At 41.7% G+C, this 19,477-nt stretch overlaps 1 pseudogene; it reads left to right on the forward strand.

Annotated features, from left to right (window-relative positions):
* Nucleotides 1-14,341: 14,341 nt before the first annotated feature.
* On the forward strand, nt 14,342-16,392 carry LOC101442752 (nucleoporin p58/p45 pseudogene; annotated as a pseudogene).
* The last annotated feature ends 3,085 nt before the right edge of the window (nt 16,393-19,477 follow it).

The raw sequence follows: 19,477 nt of genomic DNA on the forward strand, positions 1-19,477 counted from the left end.
GATTTGCCTGATACAAAAGGCCAGAGATGCCGTCCAAGGAACCAGGCCAAATAAGCACCTTGCAAAGGGTCCAGAGGAAGTGAGCCCCAAATCTAGTGCTGGCCCACCCATTCTAGAAGTGACAGGTAAAAATGACCTCCCACCACCCTATGCAGTTGCTCCAACCATGCCATTACTGAGGAATGGGGATAAGGCATCTTCTCTGAGCAGCACAATTTCAGCATTCCCAGAGCTGTACCTGCTAGTGCCTTCTCTAGCAGTGTGATCTCGGCATTCCTGGAGCTATACCCACTGGCATCTTCTCCGAGCAGTGTGATCTTGGCAATCCCAGAGCTGTACCCACCAGAGTATCCCCTGAACAGCATGATCTCAGTGTTCCTGGAGCTGTGCCTCCTGGCACATTCCCTGAACAGCATGATCTTGGCATTTCTGGAGATGCACCTGCTGGCGCCTTCTCTGAGCAGCTCAACCTCAGCATTCCCAGAGCTGCACCTGCCAGTGTGTCCCCTGAGCAGCACAACCTTGGCATTCCCAGAGGTGCACCTGCTGGTGTGCCCCCCAAGCAATGTGTCCTTGCCTATCCCACAGCCATCTTCTCTAAGGAACACAGCCTTTACACCCCTGCAACCACTGTCTCCCTCAATCTTGGCCCCCAGCAGCATAGTGCCATGCTCTCAGGTACAAGTGCCAATGATCAGTCTGGAAGAAGCTCCCAAGAGACGACAACTCAGATGATGGGGAGCCCTGCAGACAGGTGGAGCAGGGAGAAGGGCCATCCTACAGCTACCTCTTTATGAAGCCTGTGCTCTGATTTATTGCAATACCAATAGCCAGATCCAAGGAGCAAACTGAACGTTCATGTATCAACCGTTCACTACCACGGACCTCTTTAACTGGAAAAGTCACACCCCACTGTACTCGGAGAAACCTTAGGCCATGACAGAACACTTCCAATCCATCATGCAGACCCACAAACTTATTTGGGCTGACTGTAAACAACACCTCATGACCTTACTCAAATTCGAGGAGAGGACATGAGTCACACAAGGGGTTCTAACCTGGCTCAAAGAGCACCCACCTGAGGGAACCCTAGACAGAGACCAATATGCCCACACACTGTTCCCAGACAAGGATCCCCAGTGGGATTCCAATGACATGACTGGGCTCAACCAACTACAAACTTTCCATAGAGCCTTAGTCGAAGGGTTCAGAGCTGGGAGCCGAAAGACAGTAAACGTGACAAAGACTAACCAAGTCCTACTCAATTCCATATGCAGCTGTGTGAGGTGCTTTTTGTATGCACACCCTTTAATCTGGATCCTCTCGAAAGCCAAACAATGGTCAATGCAGCATTCATTGCCCAATCACAGACTGACATCCAAAGAAATCTCCCGAAGTTGGATGTGTTCACTGGTATGAACAATTCCCAGCTCATGGAGGTAGCCACCAAGGTTTACATCAACCACAATGTAGAATCCAGAAGAGAGGAAAACTGGAAAATGAAAAAGAAAGCAGACCTTCTTGCAGTAGCATTAGTCGAAAGAAGCAACCCCATGTCAAGGAAAGTAAACTGGGACACCTCTGCCTCAAGGTTGGGACCCAGCTCTAGGGTGAAATCAGTGTGTGTACTGCAAGGAGGAAAGGCACTGGAAGCAGGACTGCCCAAACAGGCCACTCGACCCCATCACCCCCAAGAAAACAGCCAAAGCTTTAGCCAGGAGAGCAAGCAAAACGTTTCAAACTAAACCCTGGGTTTGCAAAAATTCAGAAGGAAAACCTGTAAATCAGCTCATTGGACTCATGGGAATAGAGGGCTATGATGAAGCCTATTAGAACAGACTGAGCTCCTATTCTCTTTGCCCCATAGAGCCTATGGTCAGAGTTCAAATTGGAGGCAGCACTACACATATGATGGTTGACACTGGGGCTCAACATTCTGTAATGACCAGACCAGTTGGGCCATTATTCAAAAGACAAGCCACTATTGTAGGAGAAACTGGTAAAACCACCCAGTGGCCCTTCCTCCAAGCTAGGACCTGTAGCATTAGGGGTAAAGAAGTCACTCATGAGTTCCTGTATCTCCTGGAATGCCAAGTCCACCTCCTGGGTTGTGACCTGCTGTCTAAACTATAAGCTCAGATGACCTTTGACACCAAGGGGCAATTCACGTTAACACTGGGATCACCAAAACCTCTGAAAATAGTGCTACCTCTCCCTCAGCAGGAAGAATGGAGACAGTTCTGCCTCAGCAAAGCTGGCCAATCTATGGCTGCATAGCTCCCCTTTGAAGATGTGCCTGAAGTATGGTCAGAGGATAAACCAAAGGGGATGGCACATGACATTCCTCCAATTATTGTTGAAATAAAGCCCACAGCCAACCCAGGGAGCATAAATCAATACCCAGTTCCACGTGAAGCAAAAGAAAAAGCCCAGCTACATATTCAGAGATTGCTGAATGAAGGCATACTAAAGCCATGGAACACCCCCCTCTTCCCAGTTAAAAAGGCTGATGGGGATTACAACTTGGTCCAGGACTTGCAAGCAGTCACCTCAACAGTAGTGATCCTACAGCTGGCAGTCCCCAACCCTTACATTCTCTTCAGCTTAATACCCACTTTGGCAGTCTACTTTTCATGCCTGGATCTTAAAGACACCTTCTTCTTCATTCAAATAACACCCCAGAGTTAAACGATTTTTGCCTTTATGTGGAACAGCCCAATCCAGTGAAAAGCAACTGCTAACCTGGACATAGCTCCCTCAGGGATTCAAAAATATGCCATCTATGTTTGGGCAAGCCCTGGCCAGTGATCTCAAGACCTTTAAACCACAAAGCCATAATTGTTTTCTCACCCAATATGTAGATGGCCTCATCCTCAGAAGTCCCACCTACCAAGACTACGCTAGTGGAACCCATGCCCTCTGAAAACATCTGGAACAAAATGGTTATCATGTGTCTAAAAAGAAAACCCAAATCTCCCTGCCTCAGGTCAAATATGTAGGTTATAAAATAGCACAGGGGCTCTGTGAATTAGGCCCTGAAAGAAAAGAAGCAAACTGTAACCTCCCTGAGCCCAGCTTTAGCTGAAAGTTGCGAGAATTCCTTGGAGCGGTTGGATTTGGCCATATTTGGATTCCCAATTTTGGGGTCCTCTCATACCCTTTGTATGAAGCCATAAAGGGGGGAGATCATGAACCACTGCTCTGGGAAGGCCCACAGAAAGACACTTTCACTGCTCTCAAGCAGGCTCTGATGGAAGCACTGAGCCTCAGACTTCCAGATCTCAGTAAACCATTCTACCTCTATGTCCATAATTGTCAAGGTATCACTGTAGGAGTACTCACACAGTACCTGGGTTCCTGGCAAAGACCTGTAGCCTATCTATTCAAACAACTAGACACTGTAGCCCAGGAATGGCCCTCATGCCTGCAAGCTGTAACAGCTATAGTGAAACTAACACTAGCAGCCATAAAATTAACCCTTGGGCAGCCTATGATAGTTCTGGTTCTGCATGCAGTAGTCACAATCTTAGAAGCCAAAGGAACACACTGGCTTACTAACAGCTGCCTGGTTAAATATTGAACCCTATTATATGAAAATCCATCCATCCAAATGGAACTCATAAAAACTCTGAATCCAGCTACCCTGCTATCTGTCAAGCCGTGAGTTCCAACATAACTGCCTGGAGACATTGCAAGAGGTGTATCCACAGGCCAGACCTCCAAGACCAGGCACTGCCAAATCCCAACATGGATTTCTTCACAGATGGGAGTAGCTTTGTTCAGGGCAGTGATCAGCAAGCAGGACACACTGTCGTGACTTCCAAAACCACAGTGGAGACCCAGCATCTCCTGGATAACACATCAGCACAAAAAGGCAAATTCATTGCCCTTACCCAAGCCTTTCAACTTGTGGCTAGGGCCAAGGTTAACATTTACACAAACTCCAAATATGCCTTCCTTACCCTGCATGCACATGGAGGCTTATACAAACAAAAGATTCATTGACTCAGGAGGAAAGGACATTAAGTTGGCACATAGATTCTGGAACTACCAGAACAGTTTGGGAGCCCATCAAAGTGGCTGTGATGCACTACAAGGGACACCAGACAAGCCACAGCCCCATCGCTCAAGGAAATAGAAGGGCAAATGCTGAAGCAAAAAGAGTGGCATGGGAGGGATCTCTATCTGAGGACTTGGTTGCTGCCCTCATTTCCCAGCCTCTTAATTATCAGAAACTCCAGTATACACTGCTTGCTCTCATCCACAGCCTCTGAGTCACCAGGAACCAAAATATACTCAAGCCGAGAGAGATTGGATACTTTCTGAGAGCAGAACACAAGGAGCAAACGGGTGGTGGATATTGCCTGAACACATAATAGTTGTGCCCCAAATATTAGCCACAACTGTAGTTCAGGACTACCATGAAAACACACACTTGAGAAAAACCCATCTTAAAGAAGTGTTAGAAAGATTCTTCTACATCCCAATTCTAGCCCCAATCACCCATGCTGTATGCCACTTGTGCATGACATGTGCAAAGAATAACCCTCGCCAGGGACCCATGGGAGCCCCAGGAGTCCAACGAATCAGCAATATGCCTCTCGAAGATCTAGTAGTTGATTTCACTGAAATGTCATAATCTGGAGGCTACAACCACCTCCTTGTCCTCATTTGAACCTTTTCTTGCTGGGTGGCAACCTTCCCCACTTGGACTAAAAAGGCTGAAGAAGTGTCCAAAGCTCTGCTCAGGGAAATCATTCCTTGATATGGGCTACCCCTCTCAATTGGCTCCAATAATGGGCCCACCTTTGTCTCTGAAATTACTCAAAAGATTGCCAGAGCACTGCACATCTGATGGAAACAGCACACTGCTTACCGTCCTCAAAGATCAGGAAAATTAGAGTGAATAACCATCCAATAAAGACTTACATTGCCAAGATTTGCCAAGAAACTGGGCTAACATAAGTGCAAGTACTCCTGAGTGCCCTCCTCCAAGTTTGAGCCAACCCAAGCCAAAAGCTAAGCCTAACCCCTTATGAAATCCTCTTTGGGAGTCCCCCCCCCCCCCCCCTTAATCTGAGCTATAGAAGTAGATCTCAGAGAAAGAGAAAACTTATCAATAGCTCTGCAAATGATCAGCATAGGAAAAATCCTACAATACCTTCATCACTGAGGCTAAGAAAGGGCCCCTATTAGCTTAAGCGGCTCCATATACCCACACAAATCGAGAGATGCAGTCTGGGTCAAAGACTGGAAATCAGCTCCACTAACTCCTTGATGATGAGGACCCTATCTTGTCATTTTATCTACTCCCACTGCAGTAAAAGTAGCTGAAATCACCCTGTAGATACACCATATCCGGGTCAAGCGAGCTGCCCCAGAGTCCTAGACCTGTATTCCAAACACCCACAACTCAACCAAACTCATCTTGCAAAAGAACAAAATTCCAAGCCCTGCTCCATTCACATCCCAGAAGCTCACCTGTCCGCTAATGGTCAAAGGTTGAGGACAGAACACCAAGCTCTGCTCCAATCACACCCAGAAGCTGATTGGTCTATGTATAGCTGAAGAATAGGAATCCAGTTTAATCCCAGTTACAATGTCCCTTTGGTTATTTTCCCTACTCCTAGCCCTGACCCTCCCGTGGTCCCAGGTTGGTACCAGAGTGTGACCCATGTATCCAAGAAGTGTAAATGGGGTCCAAGTCAATACTACATCAATACATCATAGCCATTCTACCTACCTGCAAGGGCCACATAACCACCAGTCAGTTTCAGGGAATCTCCTATAGTGTCTGTAAAATATCTGGCCAAATAACCTGCTATGACACCAAGCCCCCAATAGTCTCCTATACATGGGAAATAAGAGCATTTAATCAAGATAGGGAGCTACTTAACTCCACCCCAGTCACTAGCTGGAACCAATGAGTGTCTTCCTATTTGATGCATGTCAGGTTATAGACTCCAGATGCCATGGAATGCCGACTGTGGAGGGCTCAGCTGGGAGCAGGAATATACTCATAACAATAAGTATTTGTGTGCTCCAAAAGTGAAAAGTACAGCCCAAGGTGGGTGCTTCTGGTGCAAATACATAGGTGAATACTACTACCCCTACTGGTCCTGTGTCACCTGGGCCACCTGGCCCAATTAGCCAAACAGCTGTCCTCACCAAAGGAACAGCACCAACTAACTGTTCACATGGTCAATGTAACCCCTTAAACCTCACCATCCTTAGCCCTGAATCATGACAGACCCAGGGAGTCCAAATGGGCCTCCACATTTACAGAAAGGAGTAAACCCAGGAGCCTTCATCTGGGTTGGGAATCAGGAACACCCACTCACAAGTAAAGCCCACTCTGTGTTCCACTCCTTCTGTGAAGAAATGGAAAGACCATTTTCCATTCTGCAAATAACAGTACACCTCTTTATAAACCTAGCTAAGGTAGTAGGGAGAACCTTAAATGTCTTCTCATGCTATATATGTGGAGGATTAATATGGGAGACCAATGGCCCTGGGAAACTAGAGAATAAAATTACAACCAACCATATAACAAAACTGGCCTCCCAGCCATCCCCTGAGATGGTATGTGGCCCTTGCAAACTTCTGTCATAGGAAAATATTGTGCTTCAAGTATATGCCTCAACTCCTCCCTATGTGTTGGAAACCTAACATGTACAGGGGGAAGATTCCAAAATCACACCACCAATACAATGGAGACTTGGGAAACATGGAAAGAATCTGATCTTATTCTCATAAATTGTACTTTCCCCAAATTAATCACAGTGTGGAACTCCACCACAAATGGTCCCTGCTCCAAATGGTCTGTACTGAATTTGTGGGAAAGTCACATCCGAGAAGTTCCCCAAAATTGATGTGGTACTTGTATGCTTGGTACTAAAAATACACATGGAAAATAATGATTTTGGATCCCTACCTGTCACAATATTAAATAATTAATTTAAAACTGAGCAATGGCCTAAATATAAGAGCTAATATTATAAAAATCTTAAAGAAAACATAGGTAAATATGTTGAGTACATTGTATTAGGTAATGGATTTTTATCAATTACACCAAAAACACACAACAAAGGAAAAAATAGCTAAATGGGCTTTATCAAAATTGAAAACTTTATTTCCCCAATGGACATTATCAGTAACTAAAAGACAACATACAGAATGGGAGAAAACATTTGGAACTATATATCTGATGAGGGTTTAATATCCAGAATACATAAAGTAATCCTTCAACTCAACAACAAAAAGACAACAGCCCAATTAAAAGTGGGCCAAGGATTTTAATAGACAATTCTCAAAAGAAGATAACATGCCAATAAGTGTAAGAAAATACATTCAACATCATTAACCTTAGATAAATCAAATTAAACTATAGTGAGATCACATTTCCCACCCACTAGGATGGCTATTATTAAAAAAAAAACAATTTAACAAGGATGTGAAGAACTAAGAAGCTTAGTACATTGTTGGTAGGACTAGGAATGTACAATGCTGTAGTCACTGGAAAATCATTTTGTGGTCTCTCAGAAAGCTAAACTGAAAATAACTACATCACCTGGCAATGCCATTCCTAAGTAGATACCCAAAAGAGTTGAAAGAAGTCTCAGATGTTTGTATGCCCATGTTCATAGTACCACAATTCACAATAGCAAAATAGAAAAGGCAACCCAACAGTCCATCAACAAATGAATGGGTGAACAAAATGTCATATATCCATATATATCTTAGTTTGCCACAGGGCTGCTGATGCAAGGTACCCAAATTGTATCAGATATTTTAATGGGAAATTTATTAGGGTAAAAACTTACAATTTCAAGTCTATGAAATGTCCCACTCAAGGAACCATCAGAGATACTTTCTCACCAAAAGTCAAGTACTAGTAATTGCGGTGTCCTGGAAAGTGGTGAAACAAGATGGTAGTTGTCCTCTGTTGAGATCTCTGCCTTTCCCTCCATACTTAATGTCTTTGTAGTCATAAGCTGCTCCATGGGTCCAACTTCTTTGGGGATTTGTGCTTCAGCTTTAGCTGTTAGCCAGTCCTTGAGTACTCTCTTTCATGCAGCTCAGTCAAAATGGCAAAGCTCCCTAGTGAATGTGTCTCTTTCTCTTTGACCCCATTTATATAAATCTCAGCAAGTGGGGCAGAGATGCAACCTATGTCATGCCTCATTGACATAGTCCAATCAAAACTAATGTAATGAATGATGGGATGATCAAAGCCCTCTACTAATGTAATAAAATTAAAGGGTCTCGCACCCACAGGAATGGGTAAATTTATAAACATAATCTCTTTGGATTCACCAAATTGGAATTGCCATGTCATATAATGAAATGTTATTCAGCAGATACATGCTACAATACTGGTGAACTTTGAAGACATCATATTGAGTGAAATAAACCAGATACAAAAGACAATGATTGCATGATTTTTTTAAAATGAAATACCTAGAATAAGCAAATTCAGAATTACAGAGAGGAGATACATTAGTAAGGATGGAGGGACAGAATGGTGAGTTAGGGCTCAGTAGGTTTGAGTTTCTGTTTGGGATGATGAAAATATTCAGTAAATAATTATGAAAATTACACTATACTGAAAGCATATATAATATAACAGGATTTTCATTCAAAGGAAACAGCAACAATCCCCCAAGTACAATGGCAAAGACCAATAAAGATGGATGGTCCAACAATGAGCCCTTGATACTGATGGCTATGATTATGAGCCTGTGTGACTGAAATATGAACTAAGCCTAGAGCTGCAGGGTGCCTAAGAGCCTCCATGTTGCTCAAATGTGGTCACTCTCTAAGCCAAACTCAGCATGTAGATGCATTGCCTTCTCCCCAGTGTGGGACATGACTCCCAGGGATGAGCCAAGGGATTACTACCAAGCACCAGCTGATGATGTAACTAGAAAAGGACCTTGAATAAAGAGGTCAACTCAGACCAGCAGAATATCTCAGCCTACAGGTAATATCAGGTGTTAAAAACTGCTTTCTGACTGTGGATAAAAAGGGGAAATGGAAAGGACAAGTGATTTTATATGTTTATGAGTCTCCAAAAAAGAGTTGGGAGGTCATCAGAGGGGTCAGGCTTATGCAGGCCTAAGCAGGGTACCAGAGACAGCCAAAGTAGATAGAAACCCAAGTACTGATTCTCCTGAGGGCTACAGAAACCCACAGGTTCTATGGTTATGGCAGATGACTCAAGTTCAGTGCCATGTCACTTGGCCCTACTTTGGAGTTTGTGTTCCTGAGTGTGATGGAGTTGGGCTCTGATATGACCTTTCTACACATGCCTCTTCTGTTACTTTTACCAGACCTGTGGTTGGTATTGGGGTTGGTATATACTCAGGAGACCTGAATCTCTGGACAGTCCATGTGACAGCCAGGCCCTGAGCCTAAACAGACTTGCAACTCCTACCTTCTGATTTATTGGACTTACCCTGGAGGTGAAGAAGATCAACCACCATACCAGGGAGCCAAGAGTACCTACAACTGCAAGTAGGAGAATTGCATCCATCATCCATGTGGAATCTAAGCCCCCTCTTGATATAGACTGGGCATAACCATCCCAGAGTCCATAGGATGGAGGAGTAGAGTATGGCTTATAGTGGCTTACTGGTGTTTCTGCTGGGGAACTATTGTGATTAGTAATGGAAGAAATTGTAGCACTGATGTGGAGAAAGTGGCCACGGTAGCTGCTGATGGTAGGGAGAGGGAAGAAGAGATATGATGTGGGGGCAATTTCAGGATTTGGAGTTGTCCTGGGTGGTGCTGCAGGGACAGAAGCAGGACATTGTGTGTCCTGCCATGACCCATGGGGTGGACTGGGGGAGAGTGTAGACTACAACCTAGACCACTGTACATGTGGTGCAGCAGTGCTCCAAAATGTATTCACCAGGTCAGTCAGTGAATGTGCCACAATGATGGAAGAGGATATTGATGTAGGAGGAGTGGGGTGAGGGGGGTTGGAGGTGTACAGTGACCTCATTTTTTTTAATGTAGCATTTAAAAGAAAATAAAGAAGAAAAAAATGATTAAGGTAACTTTTGAGGTATATATTTTACCACAATTTTAAACAATGCAATAAACATGCCTAAATATATTACTAGAATACTTCTAATTCAAAAGAGCGGATCTATATTATTTTATATTCTCCATTCTTTGACCCAACACTTTAATATAGTACTTATGATATCAAAAGATACTCAAATGAGTAAAGATAAAATTTAATAGGGAAACCTTTGTTGGAGCAGAAACTGAGAACTCCAATGAAGAGAAAAATTAATCGGGAATAGACTGCAGAAGGACACAGTGAGGAGAGGGCACTGTGTACAAGTGTGATCCTCAGGAAATCACCACCGAGAGAGGTAGTGGATGCCAGGATGGTGGCAGGCTCGGTATGGGATAAATAATGAGAAGTATTGCAATCTGAACCTTCAGGAAATTGGTAGTTCATACACAAGATCCTGAGTCTGTAGGAAATGCCAGAGGTGTCTGCCTCCAGGTGTAAGCAGTATTTATCAGAATCGTGGGTGCAAGAGAACAGTATACAATAACATACACACATGGAATTAATGACAGTCAAGAAGCAAAGGTGAGCTAATGATTTAGAAAAGTAATATGAAAATTATTGAATATAAAGAAAAAACAAAATGCTAAATTGGGAAGTGGATGTGACTCAAGATTGAGCACCCACCTACAACATGGCAGGTCCCAGATTCTGTTCCTGGTGGCTCCTAAAGAAGATGAGCAAGGCAGCAAGCTGATGTGACACACTGATGTGATGGGCTGATGCAACTGGCTGGCATGGCAAGCTGAGGTAACAAGAGACACAAGGACGGAAATATAAGAAGAGAACCACAAAGTATGGAGGCAAGGTGGCTCAAGTGTTTAGGTGCCTCCCTCACACATGGGTTGTCCCAGGTTCTATTCCTAGTGCCTCTTAAAAGGAAGATAAGCACACACCAGACTCAGCTAGAACAAACAACAAAGGGGAGGGAGAAATAAATAAATTTTTAAAATCTTTTAAAAATACTAAATTGGAATGGAAATTTAACAGGTGATCAAACATGGTAGGTGAAATGGTGGAAGGGTGAGGAATAGACATTTGAGGGGAAGAATATTAAAAATGACTATTGAAAGTATTATTTTTTTGCCTAACTACAAAAAAAAATTTATTAACTTGAAGGTAAAATTATGAATGTGCAGTGTTAAAATCAAGTTTTATTTTATATTATGAACAGAGAAAATCACAGTAGTTCTTAAATTCATGTTAAAATGCCCCATAGTGCATTGAATTATAGAACAACCATGTTTTCAACAACACTGAACTAAAAATGAACCTCTACATAATATATTATTTAGGTATTTAAATGATATTAAGGATAATATGAAAATTAAACTTCTTCATTTTTATTAAATCTATTTGAACATAGCTTGCAATTTTTATCTAGGGTCCTACAGAAAAGTTCAGACAATTTTGGACAAATTTTATTCTGTACAAGTATAAATTCTGCTAATAGCATGAGATAAGTTGATTATAGCAATCTACCATTTGGATACCATGACCTTAAGTTACCATACTTTTTCAAATATTGATCACCTAAGATGTTTATATGCTTCTGATCTATTTAGTAGTGTTTGCATTTTTTAACAAATCAGTTTTATTGGTACATATTAATAAAGCATAAATCCATCCAAAGTGAACAATTAATGGTACTTGGTGTAATCACATATTTATGTGTTCATCACATTACGCATTCTTGGAGCACTTTCATTATTCCAATAATATTATTAACAAAAAACAAACTAGTAAAATTCATTGCCTCTCAATCTGTGCTTCCCCTGCCATCCATAGCTACTATTCATTTTCCTTCTCTCTATTTGTATTTATATATTGTAAAAACAGTCTTATATATGCATATCACCTGCATTTTTGTCTTATATGAGGTTTTACTGTAATACAGTACCATGTTAGTTTTTAACTTTCCTTCTAGTAATATGCTTCACCTTAGACTATCCCTTTAAACCACTGTCATACCCATACAAAAGCACTGCTTGTTATCAACATCATGATATACTTCATCATTTCTATTCATTTTCAAAGATTTACAACACTTTTACAAATTCTGCACAGATTAAACCTCTCAACTTTCCACTCTCTAACTTCATTCTATTTTCTGATGACCTATATTTTAATTATTAACTCCTTGAGTTTACACAATATATGTAGTTCATAATAGTGCCATCATATAGTATTTGTCCTTTTGTGTCTAGCTTGCTTCGCTCAACATAATGTCCTCCACGTTCATCCATATTGCCATGTGCCTCATGACTTCATTTCTTCTTACTGCTGCATAATATTCCATCATGTGTATACACTACTGTTTGTGTATCCATTTACCAGTTGATGGACATCTGTGTTTCCAACTCTTGGCAATTGTGAATAACACCTCTATGAACATCAGTGTGCAGGTGTCTATTTGAGTCACTGCTCTCAGTTCTCCTGAATGTATATCTACTAAGGATATTGCTGAGTCACATGGCAAATCTATATTCAAATTCCTTAGGAATTACCAAACAGTTCTCCACAGTGGCTGTACCATTCTACATTCCCACCAACAGTGAATAAGCATTTCTATATCTCCAAATCCTCTATTACATTTACAATTTCCTACACTTTAGTAGTGGCACACGTAATAGGTATGAAATGATATCTCATTGTAGTTTTAATTTGCATTTCCCTAATTGCTAGTGATATTGAACATTTTTTCATATGTTTCTTCCTCCTTTGTATTTTTTCTTTGGACAATTGTCTTTTCAAATCTTTAGCCCATTTTTTTAATTGGATAGTTTCTCTTTTCATTGTTGAGTTGTTTGCTTTCTTTGCATATCATGGATATTAAACCTGTATCAGATATGTGATCACCAAATATATTTTCCCATTTAATCAACTGCCTTTCTTCCTTGTGACAAAGTCCTGTGAGGTGCAAAAGTGTTGAATTTTGAGGAGGTCCCATTTATCTATTTTTTCTTTTCTTGCTGTGCTTCTCAGATTGCACATCAGTAGTGTATAGAAACACTTGATTTTTTGTATATTAATCTTGTACCCTACCACTTTGCTGAAATTGTCTATTAGTTCTAGTAGCTTTCTTGTGGATTTTTCAGTAGATTCTAGGTAAGGATCATATTATCAACAAACAGTGAAAGTTTTACTTCTTTTCCTATTTGAGTGCCTTTTATTTCTTTATCTAATCTAATGATCTAGTTAGAACATCTAGCACAATATTGAAAAACTGGTGACAGTGGTCATCCTTGTCTTGTTTCTGATCTCAGCGGGAAAGCTTTCAGTCTTTCACCCTTGAATACAATGCTAGCTGTATATTTTTCATGTACGCACTTTAACCTATTAAGAAAGCTTCCTTTTATTTCTAACTTTTGGAGCATTTTTATCAAGAAAAGCTGCTGTATTTTGTCAAATGTCTTTTCGGCACCTGTCAAGAGGATCATGTGATTTTTCTTCAATTTATCAATGTGGTTTATTACACTAATTGATTTTCTTGTGTTAACCACCTTTGCATGCCCGGGATAAAACTACTTGCTAATGGTGTGTAATTATTTTAATGTGCTTTGAATTCTGTTTGCAATAATTTCATTGCGAATTTTTGCATCTATTTTCATTAGAGTTTTTGCTCTGTAATTTTCTCTTCATGTAGTGTATTTACCTAGTTTTCATATAATGGTAATGTCGGCTTCATAGGATGAAGTTGGTAGCATTCTTTCCTGTTCAATTACTTGGTAGAGACTGAGCAAGATTGGTATTATATCGTCTTTGAATGCTTGGTAAAATTCACCTGTGAAGCCATCTGGTCCTAGGCTTTTCATCTTGGGGAGATTTTATGTTTCAATCTCTTCTCTTGTGATTCGTTTTTTGAAGTCTTCTATTTCTTCTAGGTTCAGTGTAGGTGGTTTGTGCATTTCTAGGAATTTGTGCATCTCCTCTACATTGTCTAGGTTTTAGCATACAGTTGTTTATAGTATCATACCATGTGGCACATTTTTGGACAATGAAAGAGCAGGTGGAGGAGAGGTGATTTAGTCTGCAAAGCAAAGAAGCTGTTGCTGAAAAGCTTATGGAGGAGGTCGAAATCCTGAACGAATATCTAAATATTGGTATTATGCAAGTCATGTTCTCTACACCAGAAACAATCAATCTAGAAGTCACTACCAAAAACATAAAAACATATACTTATTTTAGAATTAAAATAACACCCGACTAAATAACCCATGGGTTAAAAATGGAATGATTTAGTGATGGAACTGAATGATCACCGATCTACCGCAAAATAAAACCTATGAGGCTTCCCGCCTGGCCGGGCCTGGGAGAGGGCGATGCTTCCCGGCCGCCGCGGCTCTGAGGCGACAGGAGCGCCCCGAGACCCTCAGCTTGCGCACGGCGCGGGGCACGGCTGCAGCCACGTCTGCCGGCTTCACCTTCGGCGCCGCGACGCTCGGCTCCACCACCGTGGCCACCGGCGGGGGCGGCACGGCCGGAGGCTCCTCGTTCGGGACGGGGACGTCTAGCAATCCTTGTGCGGGGCTCACTTTTGGAACATTTGGAAGTACTGCAACCCCAGCAACTACATCTGATTCTCCTGGTGGTTTTGGAACTGGGCTGTTTGGACCTAAACCTGCCACTGGGTTCACTGTAGGAGGAACAAATACAGGAATAGCAACAACTACAACCACAGGATTAACTCTGGGAACACCAGCCACTTCCTCTGCATCTACAACAGGTTTCAGTTTAGGATTCAGTACACCTGCAGCCTCTGCCACAACATTTGCTCTACCTGTTACTTCTTCCTCCGCTAGTGGTCTCACTCTTTCATCTGCTCTGACATCAACTCCAGCAGCTCCTACAGGATTTACTCTAAACAGTTTGGGTGGGACAACAACCACAGCTACCACTGCATCAATAGGCCTTCCTTAGGGGGAGCCTTAGCTGGATTGGGAGGTTCGCTTTTCCAGAGTGCAAACACTGCAACATCAGGACTTGGACAGAATGCTCTAGGCATAACGCTGGGAACTACTGCAGCTACTTCACCTGCAGCCAATGAAAGCCTTGGTGGTATAGATTTCAGTAGCTCATGGGATAAAAAGAGTGATAAAACAGGAACAAGACCAGAGCACAGTAAAGTGATGAAGGATGAAAATCTACCTCCTTTCATCTGCCAGGATGTGGAAACTCTCCAGAAATTTGTGAAGGAAGAAAAACAAGTCCAGGAAGAAATCAGTAGAATGTCTTCAAAAGCAATGCTTAAAGTGCAAGAAGGTAGTAAAGCCCTAAAGCAGCTTCTCTCATTGGCTGCCAGTGGATTACAGAGAAACACTCTCAATATTGACAGATTGAAAATAGAAACTGCTCAGGAGTGGAAGAATGCTGAAATAGCGTTAAGAACCCAGAAAACACCACCTGGACTTCAACATGGAAACACAACTCCTGCTGACTACTTCAGAATCTTGGCTCAGCAGTTTGAGGTACAGCTTCAGCAGCGCAGACAGCAAATTGAAGAACTAGAAAACCATCTTGCCACTCAAGCAAATAATTCACATAAAACTCCTCAAGATTTGTCAATGGCTATGCAGAAAATTTATCAAACATTTGTAGCTTTAGCTGCACATCTTCAGTCTATCCATGAAAATGTAAAGGTGCTCAAAGAGCAGTACCTTGGCTACAGGAAAATGCTCTTGGCTACAGGAAGATGCCGTAGATGTGTTTGAAGCGAGGCGAGCAGGAGCCAAGAAGTGGCAGAATGCTCCTAGAGTTACTACCAGACCCACTCCTTTCAGCAACATGCCAAATGCAGCAGCCGTTGCCATGGCTGCAACACTTACACAGCAGCAACAGCCTGCTACAGGGCCACAGCCATCTCTGGGAGTTAGTTTTGGAACGCCATTCAGCTCAGTTGTTGGCACTGGCGTGCAATCAAATGGCTTAGGTTCTTCAAACCTCGGAGGATTTGGAACTAGCTCTGGTTTTGGAAGCAACACCACAGGGGCCTCCACATTTGGATTTGGAACAACAAATAAAACCTCAGGAAGTCTTAGTGCAGGCTTTGGCAGCTCAAGTACATCTGGGTTTGACTTCGGCAATCCTGGCATCACGGTTTCAGCTGGTTTGACATTTGGGGTGTCCAATCCTGCCTCTGCGGGTTTTGGAACGGGAGGACAGCTCCTTCAGTTGAAGAAACCTCCAGCTGGAAACAAAAGGGGAAAAAGATAAACATATGGGTTGATGTGTTAAGAGAATTCATAGCAGCATCGTTCATTCTGAGTCTATTTTTCTAAAATTGATGCGGTAATTAAATTGCATCCCAGGAGATTTATAAAGTTTTGCTATTTTTGCCTACTCTGGAATTTGAATATTGTTCATATTTACCATGATGATTTGCTTTTTCTCTTGTGAATTTAAAACCCAGTTGTACGGCAAGAACCAGGAAGGAAGGAGGACCCAACAGTGGGCTCCTGATACTAATGGCTATGCTTTTGAGCCTATACACCTGCAATAAGAATAAGGCCTAGAGTAGCACTGTGCCTGGGAGTTTCCTCCTGACAGCCTTCATGTTACTCAAATGTGGCCACTCTCACAGCCTAAATCAGCATGTAGATGCAGTGCATTCCCCCCAGCGTGGAACATGACACCCGGGGATGAGCCTCCCTGGCACCGAGGGATCACTACCACATACCAGCTGAAGATGCAACTAGAAAATGACCTTAAATTAAAGGTTCAATACGGATCAGCAGAATATCCCTGTCTACATATAATAACATGACTTCAAAATGCTGTTTGACCTAATGTAAGGGGGAAATGGAAAGGAGAAATGAGAATATAAGGCTATGAGTCTCTAAAAAAGAGTCTGGAGGTTGTCAGAAGGAATGCCCTTATGCACAACTGAGACAGATAAAGTAGATACAACCCCAGGTATTGGTTCTTTTGAGGAATAAAGAGACCCACGGGTTCTATGGTCATGGCAGATGGGGTTCACTGCCATGGCAGATGGCCCTTCTTTGGAGCTGGTGTTTCTGCGTGATGGAATTGGACTCAGAGGGGATCTCTTTTCACAAGACTTGCTTGTTACTTTATTGGAATTGTAGTTGGTGCTGGGGTTTTAGATATATTTAGGGGATTTGAATCTCTGGACTGATAATATGACACCCAGGCCCAGAGCCTCAACAGACTTCAGCTCCTACACTTTGATTTATTGGACTTACCCTACTCAGCTAACATCGAGTTGAAGAAGGTCAACCACCACACCATGGAGCCTAGAGTGTCTACCACTGAAAGCAGGAGGAGTGCATCCAGTATCCATGTGGAATCTAAGCCCCCACTTGACATAGATGTGCAATGGACACAACCAATCCAATGTCCACAGAGAAAATGTGGAATGGGTGTGGGAAGGGTAGCCATGGTGGCTGCTGGGTTTGGGGAATGGGAGGAAGAGATGAGATGTGGAGGCGTTTTCAGGACATGGAGTTGTCCTGGGTGGTGCTTCACGGACAATTACGGGACATTGTAGATCCCCCCAGGGCCCACTGGATGGAACGTGGGAGAGTGTGGGCTATGATGTGGACCATTGACTAGGGGTGCAGTGATGCTCAGAGATGTACTTACCAGGTGCAATGGATGTGTCACGATGATGGGAGAGAGTGTTGCTGTGGGGGGGTGGGGGATGGGGGCGGTGGGGTTGAATGGGACCTCATATTTTCTGAATGTAAGTTTTAAAAATAAATAAATAATTAAAACAAAAACAAAAAAAAAACCCAGTTGTATATTTTTTGTTATTTTGAGTCTCAGTGTATGAAATGTTCTGATTACGTCATTGATTGACTAGTAAAACCTCCTATTTATCCTAGTGTTGATAGCAGTGGTTTTGTTAGTAAGGCTTACACTATGTGAATATATGCACATTCATTTCTTATACAGACGGTATGAGCTCTAGGTCTGTACTAGAATCAGTTTGTTCCTGACAAAGGCCATTTGATCTACACTGCAGGGCATCTTGTGAATATGTTTGTAAATATACACAGAAAAATACACGAAATTGAGTGTACATATAAAACATATATTTACAGGCTGCTCTTGCCTCAGACTGTTCCCCTTTTCTAAGGGTATTTATTCAGTTTTTCACCTTTTAAGCTTCAAATCCTCAGTGCTTGTGAAACGAGCTATAGAGGTACCAGGTCATTGCAGTTGTTTGCTTGAAGATTTGTTGTAATAGTTATTAGTATATGACAGACTCAACATCATTGCCCCAGCCTTTTCCCTTTTTGTTCCCACATTACCTTTTAGCAGTACTCCAAATGAGGGATATTGTAAGACTGGTCAAACAGATTTCAACAAATTGTATTATCCCATATACCCTCATATTGCTTATATGAAGTGTTTTTCATATCTGAGATGGGCCCTCAGGTTCATCTTAGCCTGGGCAGAAGGCATTCTGGGAGTAGAGTGCTAGGAAGCCAAATCGATTCTTTGCAGGTGAAGGATGCACTATTACTTTAGTGGAAGCTTTTCTAGCTCTACCAATGCAGAGTTCTTTGTTAAAGGGCTATTGACATTGACACCAAATGGAGTGGCTTATCAGCCTCCTAATGTCTTATGTAAGTGTTTAATATGGAATAGAGAAACTATATTTTAAGAAAAAATATTCTTTGTAGCAACTATAAACTATCTCCTGTTTTAACAGTGAACAAAACTCCAGGTTGTAACTTATAGACATGTCAGGTTGTGCATCTGTATAAAATTTGTCTATATTAGTATTAGAAGTGGAGTGGGTAAAAGAAGTGAGCCCTTTGAAAGAGAACTGCCTTAGCCATGATTCCAGATCAACCATTAGGTAAACTTTCAAGTACAGTTTTCAAATGGAATGTGAACATGGAATTTCATTGAAAATAGTTTAATTTTTTATATAGAAAGTTTTGTACATAATGTGCATCAAGTGAATATTTTCAGAATCATTTTCACCAAGGCACCTTTTTTTCTAAAATAGTATTGCATTATATATATATTTTTTACTATACTGTTAGTTAGGCTTGATTATAAAAGTGTTGTCAAATTGGTTTTATTTATTTGCATTTCACAGTCATTGGCTTTTTTTGAATTAAAATTTATGTGCCTTGATATATTAAACTTTAGAAAATTGTTTCTGAGCACTAAACTTGCTTTATTTTTGCATACTTAAATTATAATCCCCAAATCCAGATTATGGGGGAAATTGTGTTATCATTGTCATCATTGTCTTCACTTTGTCTAGAACTATCATTATGTAAACAATAAAATTTGTGTCAGTTGCTTTGAATCTTAAAAAAAATAAAAAATTAAAAAAAAAGAAAACCTATGAGATGCAGGAAAGTGCTTTTTGAATGGATATTTATATCAATGAATACTTACATTAGGAGA

The sequence above is a fragment of the Dasypus novemcinctus genome, chromosome 16 (assembly GCF_030445035.2).
Source record: "Dasypus novemcinctus isolate mDasNov1 chromosome 16, mDasNov1.1.hap2, whole genome shotgun sequence".
Taxonomy (NCBI): domain Eukaryota; kingdom Metazoa; phylum Chordata; class Mammalia; order Cingulata; family Dasypodidae; genus Dasypus; species Dasypus novemcinctus.